At 36.4% G+C, this 14,515-nt stretch overlaps 1 long non-coding RNA gene across 1 annotated transcript in view; it reads right to left on the bottom strand.

Moving 5' to 3' along the window:
* LOC118012469 overlaps positions 1 to 10,683 on the bottom strand; it is a 157,495-nt gene extending 146,812 nt beyond the window's left edge. Inside the window, exon 1 of the long non-coding RNA XR_004679714.1 lies at positions 10,672 to 10,683. This is a non-coding gene — a long non-coding RNA (uncharacterized LOC118012469). The remainder of the gene's footprint in view (positions 1 to 10,671) is intronic.
* Positions 10,684 to 14,515: the final 3,832 nt, after the last annotated feature.

Below are 14,515 nucleotides of genomic sequence, written 5' to 3'. Positions count from 1 at the left end.
GAGTTAACATGCACCCTATTGGTGAGCTGGTCCACATTTCTAGAGCCCCCTGCAGTTGGATTCGACAATGTGATAGATTGTGGCCAATGCAAAAATAGGCAGAAAAGCTATGTGCCATATGTCTGATCTTCCATGTTCTTTCTTTAGTAGTTAGATTAAAGGACTTAAATGACAGAGCCACCTGATTCCCCTATTAGAGAAGAGTTGCCCAACTTCAATAGGACTTTGTGTGAACAGAAATAAACTTTTATTGTGTAAATCCACTGAGATTTGGGGCCTCTTTGTTTCAGTAGGTAATGTTAATTAACCTCGGACAAAATACTTATTATGACAAATTACACGTGGTCTTGAGGTGTTGGAGAACCCAGAGCCAAGAGCTGAAGCATATGAATCTGTAGTGCAAACTAAATAAGAAGTCAGGGGGTGCCTGGGTGGCACAGTAGGTTAAGCATTTAACTTGGTTTCAGCTCTGGTCCTGATCTTAAGCATCCAACTTGGTTTTGGCTCAGGTCCGGATCTCAGGGTTGTGGGATCAGGCCCCGAGCAGTTCTTGCTGAGTGTGGAGTCTGATTGGTATTCTCTTTCTCCTCTCCATTTGCCCCTTCCCCCTCCACACACACACTCTGTCTCTCTCTCTAAGTAAAATCTTTAAAAAAAATGTAAAAGTCAGAATGTTTTATATATATAATATGCTTAGCTACATGGTGGGAATTGCAAGTTGACCTGCTTCTAGGATGCTTCCTCTGCCCTTATAAACTAACACCTTTCCAATTGCCATAATTGTACCATCTTATCTGAATTTATATATTTGGGTCAACAAGTCTCTTAAAAAAAAAAAAAAAAAAAAAAAACTTGTGAGAAATCGCTGGTTTTCCACACCATAGTGTGATTTAGTTGATTTTGGTTGATTTGTTTTTAGCATCTAAGTATAAATATGCTGAGAAAATTGGAAATTGAGGGATGAAGGAAGATAGATCCTTTAAAATCTCAATGAAATGATGAGTGAGGTGCCTGAGTATGAGTGCTTTAGGGCAGGTTAAGGATGTGCCAGGACTGCCGGAGTGGCATTGAGTAGAGGAAGAAAGATCAGAGGGTTGTAGAAGGGCAAATCCCACAGGTTTCAATTTTTGCTTAGAGCCATCTGTAGGATATAGGAAGAGCCATTCTTCTTCCATCTAACTCCCAAGGCTGCCTGATTCCTATTCTCAGGTAGTCTGACAAGGCATACTGCAAATCTACTATATGAATTAAGTAAGCTTTTGTGGGTTACCCTGACATTCTAATCCCTAGTCAACATACTGTTTTTATGAGAGAATACTTTCCAAATTCCAAACAAACATTTCTGGAATACAACCTGTTCATAAAATTTGAGATTGCTTGTGCATGAAATCAATTCATATACTTCCTTGCCATCACCAAGACAAATGCTTTGTCTTCAAACTGCAAATCTTTTTGGATGGCATTTTAAAAGTTTGATTTTTTTTTCCTTCTTTAAGTTGTCCCTAGGATATTTTTTTAACCTGATGTCATTTAGTTGAATGTATTTTAAAACTTAAGTTCTAGAAAAAAGCATCTTGAAGATAAAGGCCTGTGCCATAGATTGGAAAGCTATATCGTTAGCAAAGAAATCATTGATGATACCTAGTAAATATCTGATGGAGGAAAAAGAGCTTATCCTTTAAGAGAGGAAAAACCATGCTAAAATTTCTCTAAAAAACTGCCAAGAAAGGCAGAATATAGTATAAAAGTTCTTTGGGAGTTTCTAGGAATCAAGCAATTTTCACATACTGAGGTGGCATGTTGATAACTGGCTCTTCAGAAATAAGAAGGCTGCACATTAAAGTAACTGGAAAATACTTTCTCTTCTATGGCCTCCTCCATCCAGACTCATCAGCAAGAGTTGCTTTAGATGACTAAAGTCAAATCCAGACAAAACATAGAGGAATGTTGCAGGAGATGGCAGAGTCAACATGGGAATTCCCTTTTTCAAAACTTTCAACCCCATTTCCCTGCTCTAATTGTGCAGCAAAAAGAGTAAGGACCTCATCTCCTTATTGGCAGGAACTCAAATCTTGAAGTGGAAAACATACTCGTTTGAGAGATTCTCTCAAACCAAGAGTTCATTGTGTTTCTAAGTACCAGGCTCATATAAAAAAAGAGAGAGCTGGCCCTCAGCAAAGTCAGGAAATTCTGCTTCTCCAACACTTATTTCTACTGTCATCCTATATTTTTTGAGCCCAACACAGCACCACTAACTCCTTCTCTGACCTAACTGTGAAGGGCTCAGTTAGATGCCTCAGGTCATCTGAGGTTCTTCACTGCAAGACCTGACTATATTTGGGTAAAATTTGCCACATAGAGTAAAATATGGGCAATGTACTAAAAGAGACGACTGAAGAGATTATCAGACAAAGTTTTACAATTTTTCTGTGAGTGAACTCTTGTTCCTGAAATCTGACACTTGACTGAGTTCTTTATTTACTAGTTTCAATTTCTTACCTGGATTATAGTTTTAAGAATAATTCAGGAAAGACTTTGGGGCTTCCATTTATGTCCAGGACTCCTCTTTTCAAAAATAAGCCTTCTCTTTCAAGCACGACACTGATGTGGCAAGTGTTAATGTCTCTCTATTATTGCCATTAGAATTAAAACTTTCACACTCCTGGCCTCATGTTTTCAGAATTCTAGTGTTTGACAAATTATTGTGAAAATGAGTTATTCTAATACCTGCATTTATTCATTTGAAATCCACACACCTTCTGAAAGTTATTTCAATTAAACTAAATTAATTAGGTAGGCATTAACTCCTTACTACATGCCAAGAACGGATTTGGGAGAGTAGGGGAATATAAAGAAAATACGAGCTCATCTATGCCCTAAAGAAGGTTATATTTGGAATGACCAGACACAGGCTAAGCAAATTATTTGCTAAAATAGACTAGTCTGAATTGGCCAACATAACTTAAAAAATATTTGTTGAATGAGTAAACAGGGAACAAATAACTGCTCGAATGAGCAACCCAGATGACAAGGATAGCAAAGAAGTACCTAAGATCTTGTTATTATAGGGTGAGTAAACAAAGTTATCTAGAATTACGAAAGTGCATTCCAGTTACCTAGCATTCCTTTCCATTCCAGGAAGTAATTGTGAATCCTTCATGGCTATCTCTCTATGTAGAGACTTAAAAATTGAATGCAGAAAAGTCACACTTGCCCCTCCCTTGGCCCAGTTCTCCATACTGGAGATGCTTATTGAGCAAGATTTTTGGATCCCCACCACTTCAGATCACTTTGTGGATCCAGAGAAGTCTCTTTGTAATGTATCAGAAAACTGGGACTGTAACTTGAAGACTAGACAAAGCAGTTCAAAATATAGTTTACACAGGTACTGGAGAATTAAATTCCTCTCAATTATTAAAAGAACATGTTACACTGGGCAGTGAAGAGGAACAGAATACATGACCCCCAAATATGACACTTTGGCATGTGAATAATTTTAACTTGAAGACAATCAAGACTCAGGAGATTTAAGGAAAACTTTTACCTCTCCCTTACCTACCTAGAAGTATTTAGATAGGGGGCCTGGCTCAATGAGAGAGCTGTTACCAGAGATAACTTTTTTTTGAATGACCTATCTGTATGGCAAGGCAAACACCTAATTATGAAACATCCACTGTTCTTATTGTCTGTGAATTATCCTCCTCTGTTTTGATGCCTCAGAGCCTTGTTCCATTTCTTAGTTCAGGATGGCATATGAACCTCAATTGCCCGACTTATCCTTGGGTCTCATATTCTTATGGGGCCCTTGTTCATACGTAATTTTCTTTTTTTCCTGTTAATCTGTCTTATTTCAATTTGATTATTAGACCAGCCAAAGAACCTAGAAAGGGAGAGGAAAAATTTTTTCTCACCAGTAGCAGCATCACTGGTGATGCTATCTACTATTTACATGGTGACCACAGTTCAACACATGTTTTCTTTTTTTTTTTAAGATTTTATTTATTTATTTGTCAAAGAAAGAGAGGGCGAGCGCGCAAGCAGGGGAAACGGCAGGCAGAGAGAGAAGCAGGCTCCCCGCTGAGCAGGGAATCCAATGCAGAACTGGATCCTAGGACCCTGGGATCATGACCGGAGTCCAAGGCAGATGCTTAACTGACTGAGCCACCCAGGTGCCCCAACATACACTTTCAATAATATAAATGCTCAGCTCTTTTTTATCACAGAGAAATAGTACTATGTTGTTCAAAGTTTTATATTCTTATCCATACTGACCTGAGCATAGCATCTCATCTTTTATCTAATTATATTAATCTCTGTAAAGTTCAAATTAAATCTAATTGCTCAGACCTTGACTATGATAAACACACAATTTGGGTTGGGACCAGTTGAGTTGGAGTTGTGGGCTAGACCTAGGTGTGACTGAGTACTTTCCAGTCTGTCTACAAACACATCTTCCTCCAAAAGTGCCTATCCTCTCTTGGAGGATTTTCTTAATGCTACAGTTATGTGGTATTTTTTAAATTATTTCCTTAATTTGTTATTAATTTAATTGTGATCATATTGCCTTTTCATCTAAATAGAATTTCCCTATGTGCATCCTCTTATTTTTTTATGTTATTTCATCACTAAAATTCTTTGCATTGTTTCTTTCCCTGAATGTTTAATTTATGATTTGTTGTTGTAGTTGTTAGTACAGCTTCTGGGCCTGATTAACAATATCCCTGAAAGAAGTCAAGAGACCTCATTCTTCACTTCCATTCTGATATTTCTTCCAAAATCCACTAACCTTACTTCTAAATCAGTCATCAGAATCCATGAATACTTCTCAGAGTCTCCCCCAAAGCCTTGGAATCAAGATTTCTACATAATCTGTCTGAACATTTGCCCACATTTTCTGTTGCTGAATCACCATGATTTTATGGTTCCATATGAAGTTTCTATAGATTTCCTCTTCTAAATTTTCTCATTGGCATTGAAATCCTTAAGAAAATCAATTTAACATATCAAGTTAGGGGCACCCATCTGATACAAAATTCCCACAAACCAGGAAATGTCCTCTAGACTTTCGAGCTATGCAGATTAAAACATCATACATTTTGATCTGTAAAAAGACTAAGTGGTCACATAACTTCTTGGAGTCTTCAACAAGTGAGGAATGTTGAATTCAAATTGCGCCCCTAGGGAAAGAGAAGTAGAATGGATAGGGCAAGGGCCACCCTGGAAAAAGCTGCTAAGAAATATCCAATGAACTTGACAAGTTCATGGTCCTGAGGCCTCTCTCTGGGGGCCCTAAACATTGAACAAAGGGAGAAGGATATCTGGCATCAGAGAACATTTCTCACCAGACCCTCTTCTGTTAGCAAATTAATTAATGACTTACCTGCTTAAATTTTCACTCTACTCTGAGGAAAATAAAAGTATTAAGGATGAGGGAGTTTAAGATACTTTTATCACTCTCGTACTTTCTCAGCCTCTAGACCCAGAGGTGACTAGGCAGAACACAGTAACAATTCTTGAGTTTGTAGAATTGTGGAACTACATGATTCTTTAGCATTTACAGGGATACTGTGCTTGCCCAAAGAAAAAAAAAAATAAGGTAGCATTAAAAACCACTTGACTATAAATATATCCATACAAATGAAACTAAGATATTGTTAAGAGTATGAATGTTACTCTAACCACCATAAAATGTATTTTAAGATTTTTTTTTTTTAGTGCAAAGTATAGATAACAATATTCTAGGATCTTCATGAGTGTCTCCTTTGATTTTTAGTTCATTCAGGATCTCAAAGTCAAGGAATTCAAGAGTTGGCATTAGAGGAGGAGAAGGAAGAAATAAGCAATTCCCTCAGGTGTATGCAGAGACAAATTAACAAAATCAACCAAATTGATGAGCAGGGTGGTAATACACAAGTAGGTGGGGAATTTTGTTTTTAAGTTTAAAATAGTAAAATAGCACTGCTTGCTTTTTGGTGGGAAGTAATGTTGTAAGAGAGCAGAGACATTACCTCTGTTCATAAGCCTGGTTTCCAACATACAGATAAAAGCTGAGCTTCTCAAATGGAATTCATTCTGACAGTCCTGCAAATGGATATCATCATACTTATGCGCTGTCTCAAAAATTTGCAAAAAATTTTACCATGCTAAGCAACACATTGCAGAAAATGTGACAAAATAAACAATATGATTTACTTTCTTTGTATTCGAACTACACTGGCTACTTTATTCTGTTTCCTGTTTAACATATAGATAAAATTTGTAGGTTGATTTGGCTGACAGAAATCATAAGCAAAAGTAGCATGCTCTTTTAAGATACAGTTGTGTTTTATGAGTTTTTATCTGCCTATTAAAGACATTCCTATTTTTTTCTTTTGTATTTTATTCCTGGAGGAGTGGGAATAATAATTATGAGAGAAAATGTTTTTTGCAAGGAATATGAAATTTGAAATCTTCAGAGCTAGATCTGTGAGACTCAACAGAACTTAAAATGGGAAAAAACTATATTGATGCAATAGGAAATTATATAGGACATATTTCTAGGAAAGAAAATGGTAGTAAGGTATGGACATTAGACTCTAGACTGGTGAAGACACAAGGTCATTTTAGCAATGCATTCTGCACCCACACATTGCATGCACATTCGCTGTCAAATTCAGTAAGAAAGAGGTTCCACCATTCTAATTTTAAAAACCCAGACTTCCAGGGCGCCTGGGTGGCTCAGTTGGTTAAGCGACTGCCTTCGGCTCAGGTCATGATCCTGGAGTCCCAGGATCGAGTCCCGCATCGGGCTCCCTGCTTGGCAGGGAGTTTGCTTCGTCCTCTGACCCTATCCCCTCTCATGTGTTCTCTCTCTCTCATTCTCTCTCTCTCAAATAAATAAATAAAATCTTTAAAAAAAAAAAAAAACCCAGACTTCCAGTGGTGAATTCCTGAGTTATTTTTCTATGGCTATTACAAAGAGGAATTACAAATACTAGGAATTTTTCAAAGAAATAGAAATTTGACCATGCTTAATTTATTAAGTTGCCCCAAAGATGTGTCTTCTTGGGACTAAAACAACCAGGTGAAAAAATACAGCATGAACTTAAGCATAAATATACGGATGACTTTAAGTAGTCTCCTGTCAGTAACCAATCAGATCCACATTTAAAGTGAGTTGATTAGGTTTGTTGTCAATATGGAGGTGGCTACAGATGCTTTTTATTTTGACAAAGATGTCATGTTTTCCAGATAAAGTGCTATGAGGCATTGTTTAAAAAAAAAAGTAGGGCTGAGTAGTGAGGTAAGGGCCTGTGATATTTCTACAAAGGACCATGTAATAAACTATTAACTGCCTGAAAGAAAATCAATAAGATCTATAGATAACATAATATAGAAATGTGGGAATTAAAGGCAAGAGCAAAATAATCAAGTCATCCCTCTACAATGTGCTGATGTTTATTGTGATCTTATATATGACTTTCCCTACCTACTGAAAAATGAAAAATTTAACTGTTATTTCAAAAGCAGAACATCTTGGTACTGTGTTATTAACATACATTTTTTTTAGTGTGGCAAAATTCTGGGCTTCATTTTTATTTCAATTCATGCCCCTTTGCCTAGAAGCTTTAGAAACAGAGTTAATTATGTCTTCAAGGTTGAGAAAATGTATTATAATCATATGTAAACTCAGTATCTAGGTCTACTGTACTCAGAATGAAAAGATGACTGCACCAGTGAGTGATTGGTAATGTCAAGCTAAAAGAAATTAGAGGAGATCCAGACTCTAATTCAACTTTAAGAGTTTACATATATTGAAAAGAAAATAGTAGTTAGATCACTACTGTGGTTTTTATTAATCAAAAAACATAGAAGATGGGAAAAAGCAATAGAGATTTGAGAAATCATACAAGTTTCTTTGGATTTAATAATTATACTTATTAATTTTCAATTTTTTTTAAGGAGACTCCACGTCCAACATGGAGCCCAACATGGGCTTGAACTCATAATCCTGAGATCAAGACCTGAGCTGAGATCAAGAGTCAGACACTGAACGGACTAAGCCACCCAGGAGCCCTTAATTTTCAAATTTTTTAACAAATGAACAATCATTTTGCAAACATTTATTGAGCATCTATGATGTTGAGGATCTTAGTAGGCCATGGAGATATTTGCTAGAACAAAGAGTAGTGTATAAATACTTACAAGATCTGATAGGTGGAGAAATGTAAAAATATATAAGCTTCAGTGCAACACACTTCAAATTCTAGATCTGTAATCAACCAACAGTATGCTTGGGAAACGTATTTAACTTATTCAGTGACTCAGTTTCCCATTTTGTAAAATGGGGGAATATTTGCATCTCAAGTTAATTATGAAGATTAAATGAGTTAATATATGCAAAGCAATTGGAGTAGAGCCTCACACACAGTAGGCTTATTTTTATTGCAGTGACAACATGGAGGAGAGAGCTTATATATCCCTAGAAGTTTGGTTAAACAGAGCTAAAATGTAAAGGCTGAGTCACAGTTTGACATGGGCTAAGAAGAAAGGTAGAAAGTGAACAGTGAGGATATGAGGAATTCTTAATCGCAGGAAACAAACTGAGGGTTGCTGGAGTGGGGGGTGGGGTGGGAGGGATGGGGTGACTGGGTGATAGACACTGGGGAGGGTATGGGCTCTGGTAAGCGCTGTGAATTGTGCAAGACTGTTGATTCTCAGATCTGTACCTCTGAAACAAATAATGCAATATATGTTAAGAAAAAAAAAAAAAGAAGAAGAAGAAGAAGGTAGCGGGAGGGGAAGAATGAAGGGGGGGAAATCAGAGGGGTAGACGAACCATGAGAGACGAAGGACTCTGAAAAACAAACTGAGGGTTCTAGAGGGGAGGGGGGTGGGAGGATGGGTTAGCCTGGTGGTGGGTATTGAGGAGGGCACATTCTGCATGGAGCACTGGGTGTTATGCACAAACAATGAATCATGGAACACTTCATCTAGAACTAATGATGTAATGTATGGGGATTAACATAAGAATAAAAAAAAAAGAAAGAAAGTGAACAGTGAGGAGTCAAAAGGGATATTACAGGTACTGAGAACAGCTGTTGCCAGCTGCAAAGGTAAAAGGTGTTAACCCTGTGTTAAGTTTTATTTGTAGAGCTAAAGTGAGGGGAAATAGAAGAAATGATAAGAGATTAGGCAAAAAATATATAACCAGATCATGAAAGGCCATACATGCCAACTAAGGCACTTATATTGTATCTTGTGTGGATGATGGAGAGACACTAAATACCTCTAATCAGGGAAATGACGTGATCAAATTGGATTTACTTCTGGAAATGAAAAGATTGATTTTAGAACATCTTAACTGGAAGATATTGAAAGACCATATGTCTATGACTCTTTCTGAAGTTAAATGACTATTAAAGGTTAATGTATAAATAAAAAATTAATTCACCACGTGTAGCTTCTTATCAGTAAAGGATAATTTAATGCCTTTATCTAAGTGCTTCCTATAGCAATACTCTATGGTGAAAGATCCTGGGAACCACTGTGACCATAATTTTGTTCAAATCTAATGAAAAGGTTTAGTAAAATAGAATCTATATGAAAAATAGCAATGTGGACCAAATACTGAGCAGAGCGCTCAGTCACTCAATAAAATTTATAGGCGATCCACCAAATGTATATCTAAACCCTATTCATGGAAAATCAATCATAAGCAATGTCATCTTGCATTGACATAATGCTGTATAAGCTACCTTCACTGCCACTCCTCCATTCCCTATTAATGTTAAAAATTTCCATCTTATTGGAGAGGGTTAAACTTTTATTCATTTGGGTGCTTGCTACATGGCAGACACTATTCTGATTGCTTTATAAATATAGGCTTTTAATCCCCTTAACAAACTTGTAAGGTAGATGGTGTTTTTATCCCCATTATACACATTAGGAAACTAAGCCATAGGTAGGTTAAGAAGGCCACAGTACAGAGCCAAAATGTGCACTCAGATAACCCGGCTTCCAAGAGTATGTCTTAATCACTACACTATCCTCTCTCTCATATATGAAAGAGTTTTATTCTGAAGGGGATGTAGATAACTTTGACTATTCAAAAAAGGCAGCTTTTCCCCCTTATGCATAATATTTTTGTGGCACTGCTAAAGATATCTATGAGATGAAAATAACTTATTTGTTTATAGATTTCAAAACTGAATGAGATTGCCTCTCACTTGGCTTTTCCTTTGCTTCTCTGTAAGCAGAGAGTACTCACTGACTTGAAAGGAACACTCCTCACTCTTCTCCTTATGGTCATGCCCTCTCTGACGCACCACTAATTCTAAAGTCCAAGACTGAAGAGACAATGCTGCCTCTTCTTGAGTAAATAAGACTTAATGATAAGCTTATTTTTGTAGTGGTCATCCATGACTTTGCTTTGTTATGACTCAAACAATCTACATTGATATTAAAGGTCCTACAGAATGTTTGATCATCTCTGGATGATATGCCTACCTACAAACAGAAGACAGGGAGGCAGTACATTATAAATAAACCATAAGCCATGACAGGTTCCTTGTCCAGAAAAGAGCTACATATAAATAAGTGTGATAGATGAAGGAAGAAAGAGAGGGAGGGAGGAAGGAAAAAAGAAAGGAAGGAAAGAGGGAAGTAAGGAAGGAGAAAATGTCCACTTACTTGCAGAGACTGTGGAAAAATGGCTAAATAGCCATGAGATGAAAAATCCAATCTGTTCCTATAACCAGCCTCAAGCCTATTAGAAAGCCTGAATAGGATTATTACGCACGGAGCTCTCAATGAGAGATAATCGGCTTCTTGGCTGTATTCGAGTAGGAAGCAAAAGACCAGAGCCAGATGCTGTTTCCTTAGAAGGGCCCTATGGGAAAGAAAATTCCCTAAGGGCCTCAGACATAAATGACTATGGATATTCCAAGAAAATGATTTTCCACTGGCCTATTTGCAAACAGCACAGATGGCAAATGATGAGTCTTCGTAATTGTCCTACCCACTGTAAGAGTTGTAGTTTGTCCTCCAAGTAAATTTTAAGGGAACCCTAATTAGAACATGCAAACTGCCTAAAGATGGTAATTCTATCAACGACCTGGGAGGAGTCTGTGTGAGAAAGGACCAGAATTTCTAAGTAGTCTTATAAACATCATAAACAGTAAGATGATAGTAGTGCTAAGGATTGCCATTGTTAGCACCCTTTTTCCTTTACAACCTTTTAGGTGCAAAGATTGCAAAAAAGAGGCCCATAAAAATCTTAACAGGCCCCAGGTATATTGCACATCACTAACAGTAATTACAGTAACTTGCTATAATCTGAGCTCACAGAAATGGCAGGAGCATTTTTTAAAATTATTAAGGACTTCTGAGAATTTATTCCAGTGCAGATACCAAGTTCAATAGAGAGGAAACTTCCATGTTAGCTAGATCTGTAAGACACAGCAACATCTGATCCAGCTGTCCAAAAATTAATCTCTTGTGCAGCCATGTTTAATAAGGAGAAATGTAGTCCAAAGAGTTAATGACATCATTGCTTATCAGGTTAATAACTGTGACTTCACTCAATTTAAACACGCTGAAGACACCAGTTGTAGAGGAGAGAGGTGTTTTGTAGCACATCTAATTGTCTATTGACAGATTGAAGAGCTTGAAGTACTAGTTCTAACATGCCCTTAAATAAAGTGGGTAGAGCAGCTCTTCTCAAATTATGGTAATCCTGAAGAGTTCTGAACCTTTCTGATACTTTCCTTGGGAGAAACACAGTCCATTTCCATTATTAGCCTGTTAACTGCTACAATGTCTCTTTCTATTGAAAGAATTAAGATTGTTGTGTTTATCAGATAAAAGATGAAATGGAAATATAGACATCTCTCTTACTGAGTGTTGCGTTTGCTGAGAAAGGTGATGTTTCTCTTGCATCTTTTATCACAAAGTTCTTAGTGTCACATTAACATTTCAAAGGGTAGGGGTATCAGGAGAAGAGGGAAAGGGTTGAGAGAAAGAGAAACTATGCTTACGTGTATAGTGATAGAACACGGAGTAATCAAAACTAATATTATTTTGTGGTGTATGGGTGTGTATTAATGGAATAACCTAACTCTGCTTAAGTACTTGATCGATTTCATCTAAAATTGTTGTCTGAACACTTCTGAAATTATAAGTATGCCTATATAATCAAAGCATAAATGGAAGATTACCTAACAGCACAATGTACCCTGTATCTATAATTAAATTTTACATAAAACTTTTATAAAATTCTAACTTTATCATCCTCATCATTCCCTATCATGACCAAGAAGAGAAGAAACAAAGAGTTACATGGAATTAAAACTGAAGATAATTTCAGTTATATTCAGAAAATGTTTAAGAAAGAGCGGAGAAGAGAAAAAGACAAGGAAATAGCAAAAACAGCATTTTCTTTTTTTTTTTTACAATATGCCTATATTTTATTTTTTTTATTCTTATGTTAATCCCCATACATTACATCATTAGTTTTAGATGAAGTGTTCCATGATTCATTGTTTGTGCACAACACCCAGTGCTCCATGCAGAATGTGCCCTCCTCAATACCCACCACCAGGCCAACCCATCCTCCCACCCCCCTCCCCTCTAGAACCCTCAGTTTGTTTTTCAGAGTCCATCATCTCTCATGGTTCGTCCACCCTTCCGATTTCCCCCACTTCATTCTTCCCCTCCCCCTACCTTCTTCTTCTTCTTTTTTTTTCTTAACATATATTGCATTATTTGCAAAAACAGCATTTTCAAAGGAATTTATAAAGCTTTTCCTTCTTTGAGAATATATCGTATGGTACCAGAATACAAAAAGGGAGCAAATGTTTCGTTTTTAATGTTTGCCCTAAGGAAAATATAACATATTTTTTTTACCAGTGTTTGTAAGATGTTTGAGAATGTTGGGTAAAGAACTGAAATATATCATTTATAATACCATATTTTTTAACTTTAATCTCATTTTCTTGGGCTTGGTCATGGTAGTCCTCTTTAGGATACCAAAAAAAAAAAAAAAAAAAAATTCCTGAATCTCCTTGAACAGAAATATTCCTGAACAGGATATAATATGCCAGAAAAGCAATGCCTTCAGGGACATCAGACACAATGTTAAGAAGTATCTTTGCTATATTCTTTCTTGCAAGGTCACATCCACTAACATTTAGAGTAGGGAGAGCTAGATATTGAGCATCCATAGATAATAGATCATGCATTTAAGTTTCCTGAATTAGAACCAAGAACAGACAGGCAAGTATAATTTATTCAATTTCTCTGGTAAAACAATTATTTTCTAAGTATGTTAAGAAGAACTCTGTGTGTTGGTTATCCATAGAGCAAAGTAAAAAGAAGCTGTTTTTAAAAAGCATGTTCTTTAAGAAAATGAGAAGACAAGCCACAGTCTGGGAGAAAATTTTTTCAAAGGACACATCTCATATACAACTGTTATCCAAAACATATAAAGAACTCTTAGAAGTCAACAATAACTATATGTTGGCTAATTGAACATAATAATAATAAAAAAAGAAGTCCAACAATAAGGAAACAAACAACCCAGTTTAAAAAATGGGCAAAGACGTCAACAGACACTTCATCAAAGAAGACACACGTCACAAAGTAAGCACATGAAAAGATGTTCAACACCATATATAATTAGAGGATTGCAAATTAATGATGAGATATTACTACATACTTATTAGAATGGCCAAAATACTGCATGGAGCACTTGGTGTATACGAAAACAATGAATCATGGATCACTACATTAAAAACTAATGATGTACTGTATGGTGACTACCATAACATAATTAAAAAAAAAAAAAAAAAAGAATGGCCAAAATCCAAAACACTGACACCACCAACTACTGAAAAGGATGTGGAGCAACAGGAACTCTCATTCATTGCTGGTGTGAATGCAAAATGGTATAGCCATTTTGGAAAGATGAAATTAAGCATATTCTAACAGTACAATCTAGCAATGACACTCTTTGATTTACTCAAATGAGTTGAAAACTTACAACCAAACATAAACTTGCATACAGATATGTATAGCAACTTTATTTCTAATTGCCCAAACTTGAAAGCAACCAAAATGTCCTTCAGTAGTTAGATGGATAAACTGTGGTACGTCCAGACAATGGAATAGTATTTAATGCTAAAAAGAAATGAGCTATCAAGCCATGAAAAGACATAGAGGAAACTCAAATACATATTACTTAAGTGAAAGAAACCAACCTGAAAAGGCTACATACTGTATGATGATTCCAACATTCTGGAAGAGGGAAAACTATAGAGACAGTAAGAGGATTAGAGCTTGATGAGGGTTGGGGAGAGAGAGGGATGAATATGTGGAACATAGAGGATTTTTAGCACAGTGAAACTGTTCTGTACAATACTATATTGGTGAATATAGATAAACTTGCCAAAACTCATGTAATACACAACACCTAGAGTGAACTGTGATGTAAACTATGGACTTGGGGTAGTAATGATGCGTCAGAGCAGGCTCATCC

The sequence above is a fragment of the Mirounga leonina genome, unplaced genomic scaffold (genome assembly GCF_011800145.1).
Source record: "Mirounga leonina isolate KUSES-001 unplaced genomic scaffold, KU_Mleo_1.0 Mir_151, whole genome shotgun sequence".
Taxonomy (NCBI): Eukaryota; Metazoa; Chordata; class Mammalia; order Carnivora; family Phocidae; genus Mirounga; species Mirounga leonina.
The sequence above is the reverse complement of the archived record's forward strand: the minus strand, read 5'-3'. Positions and strand labels throughout refer to the sequence as shown.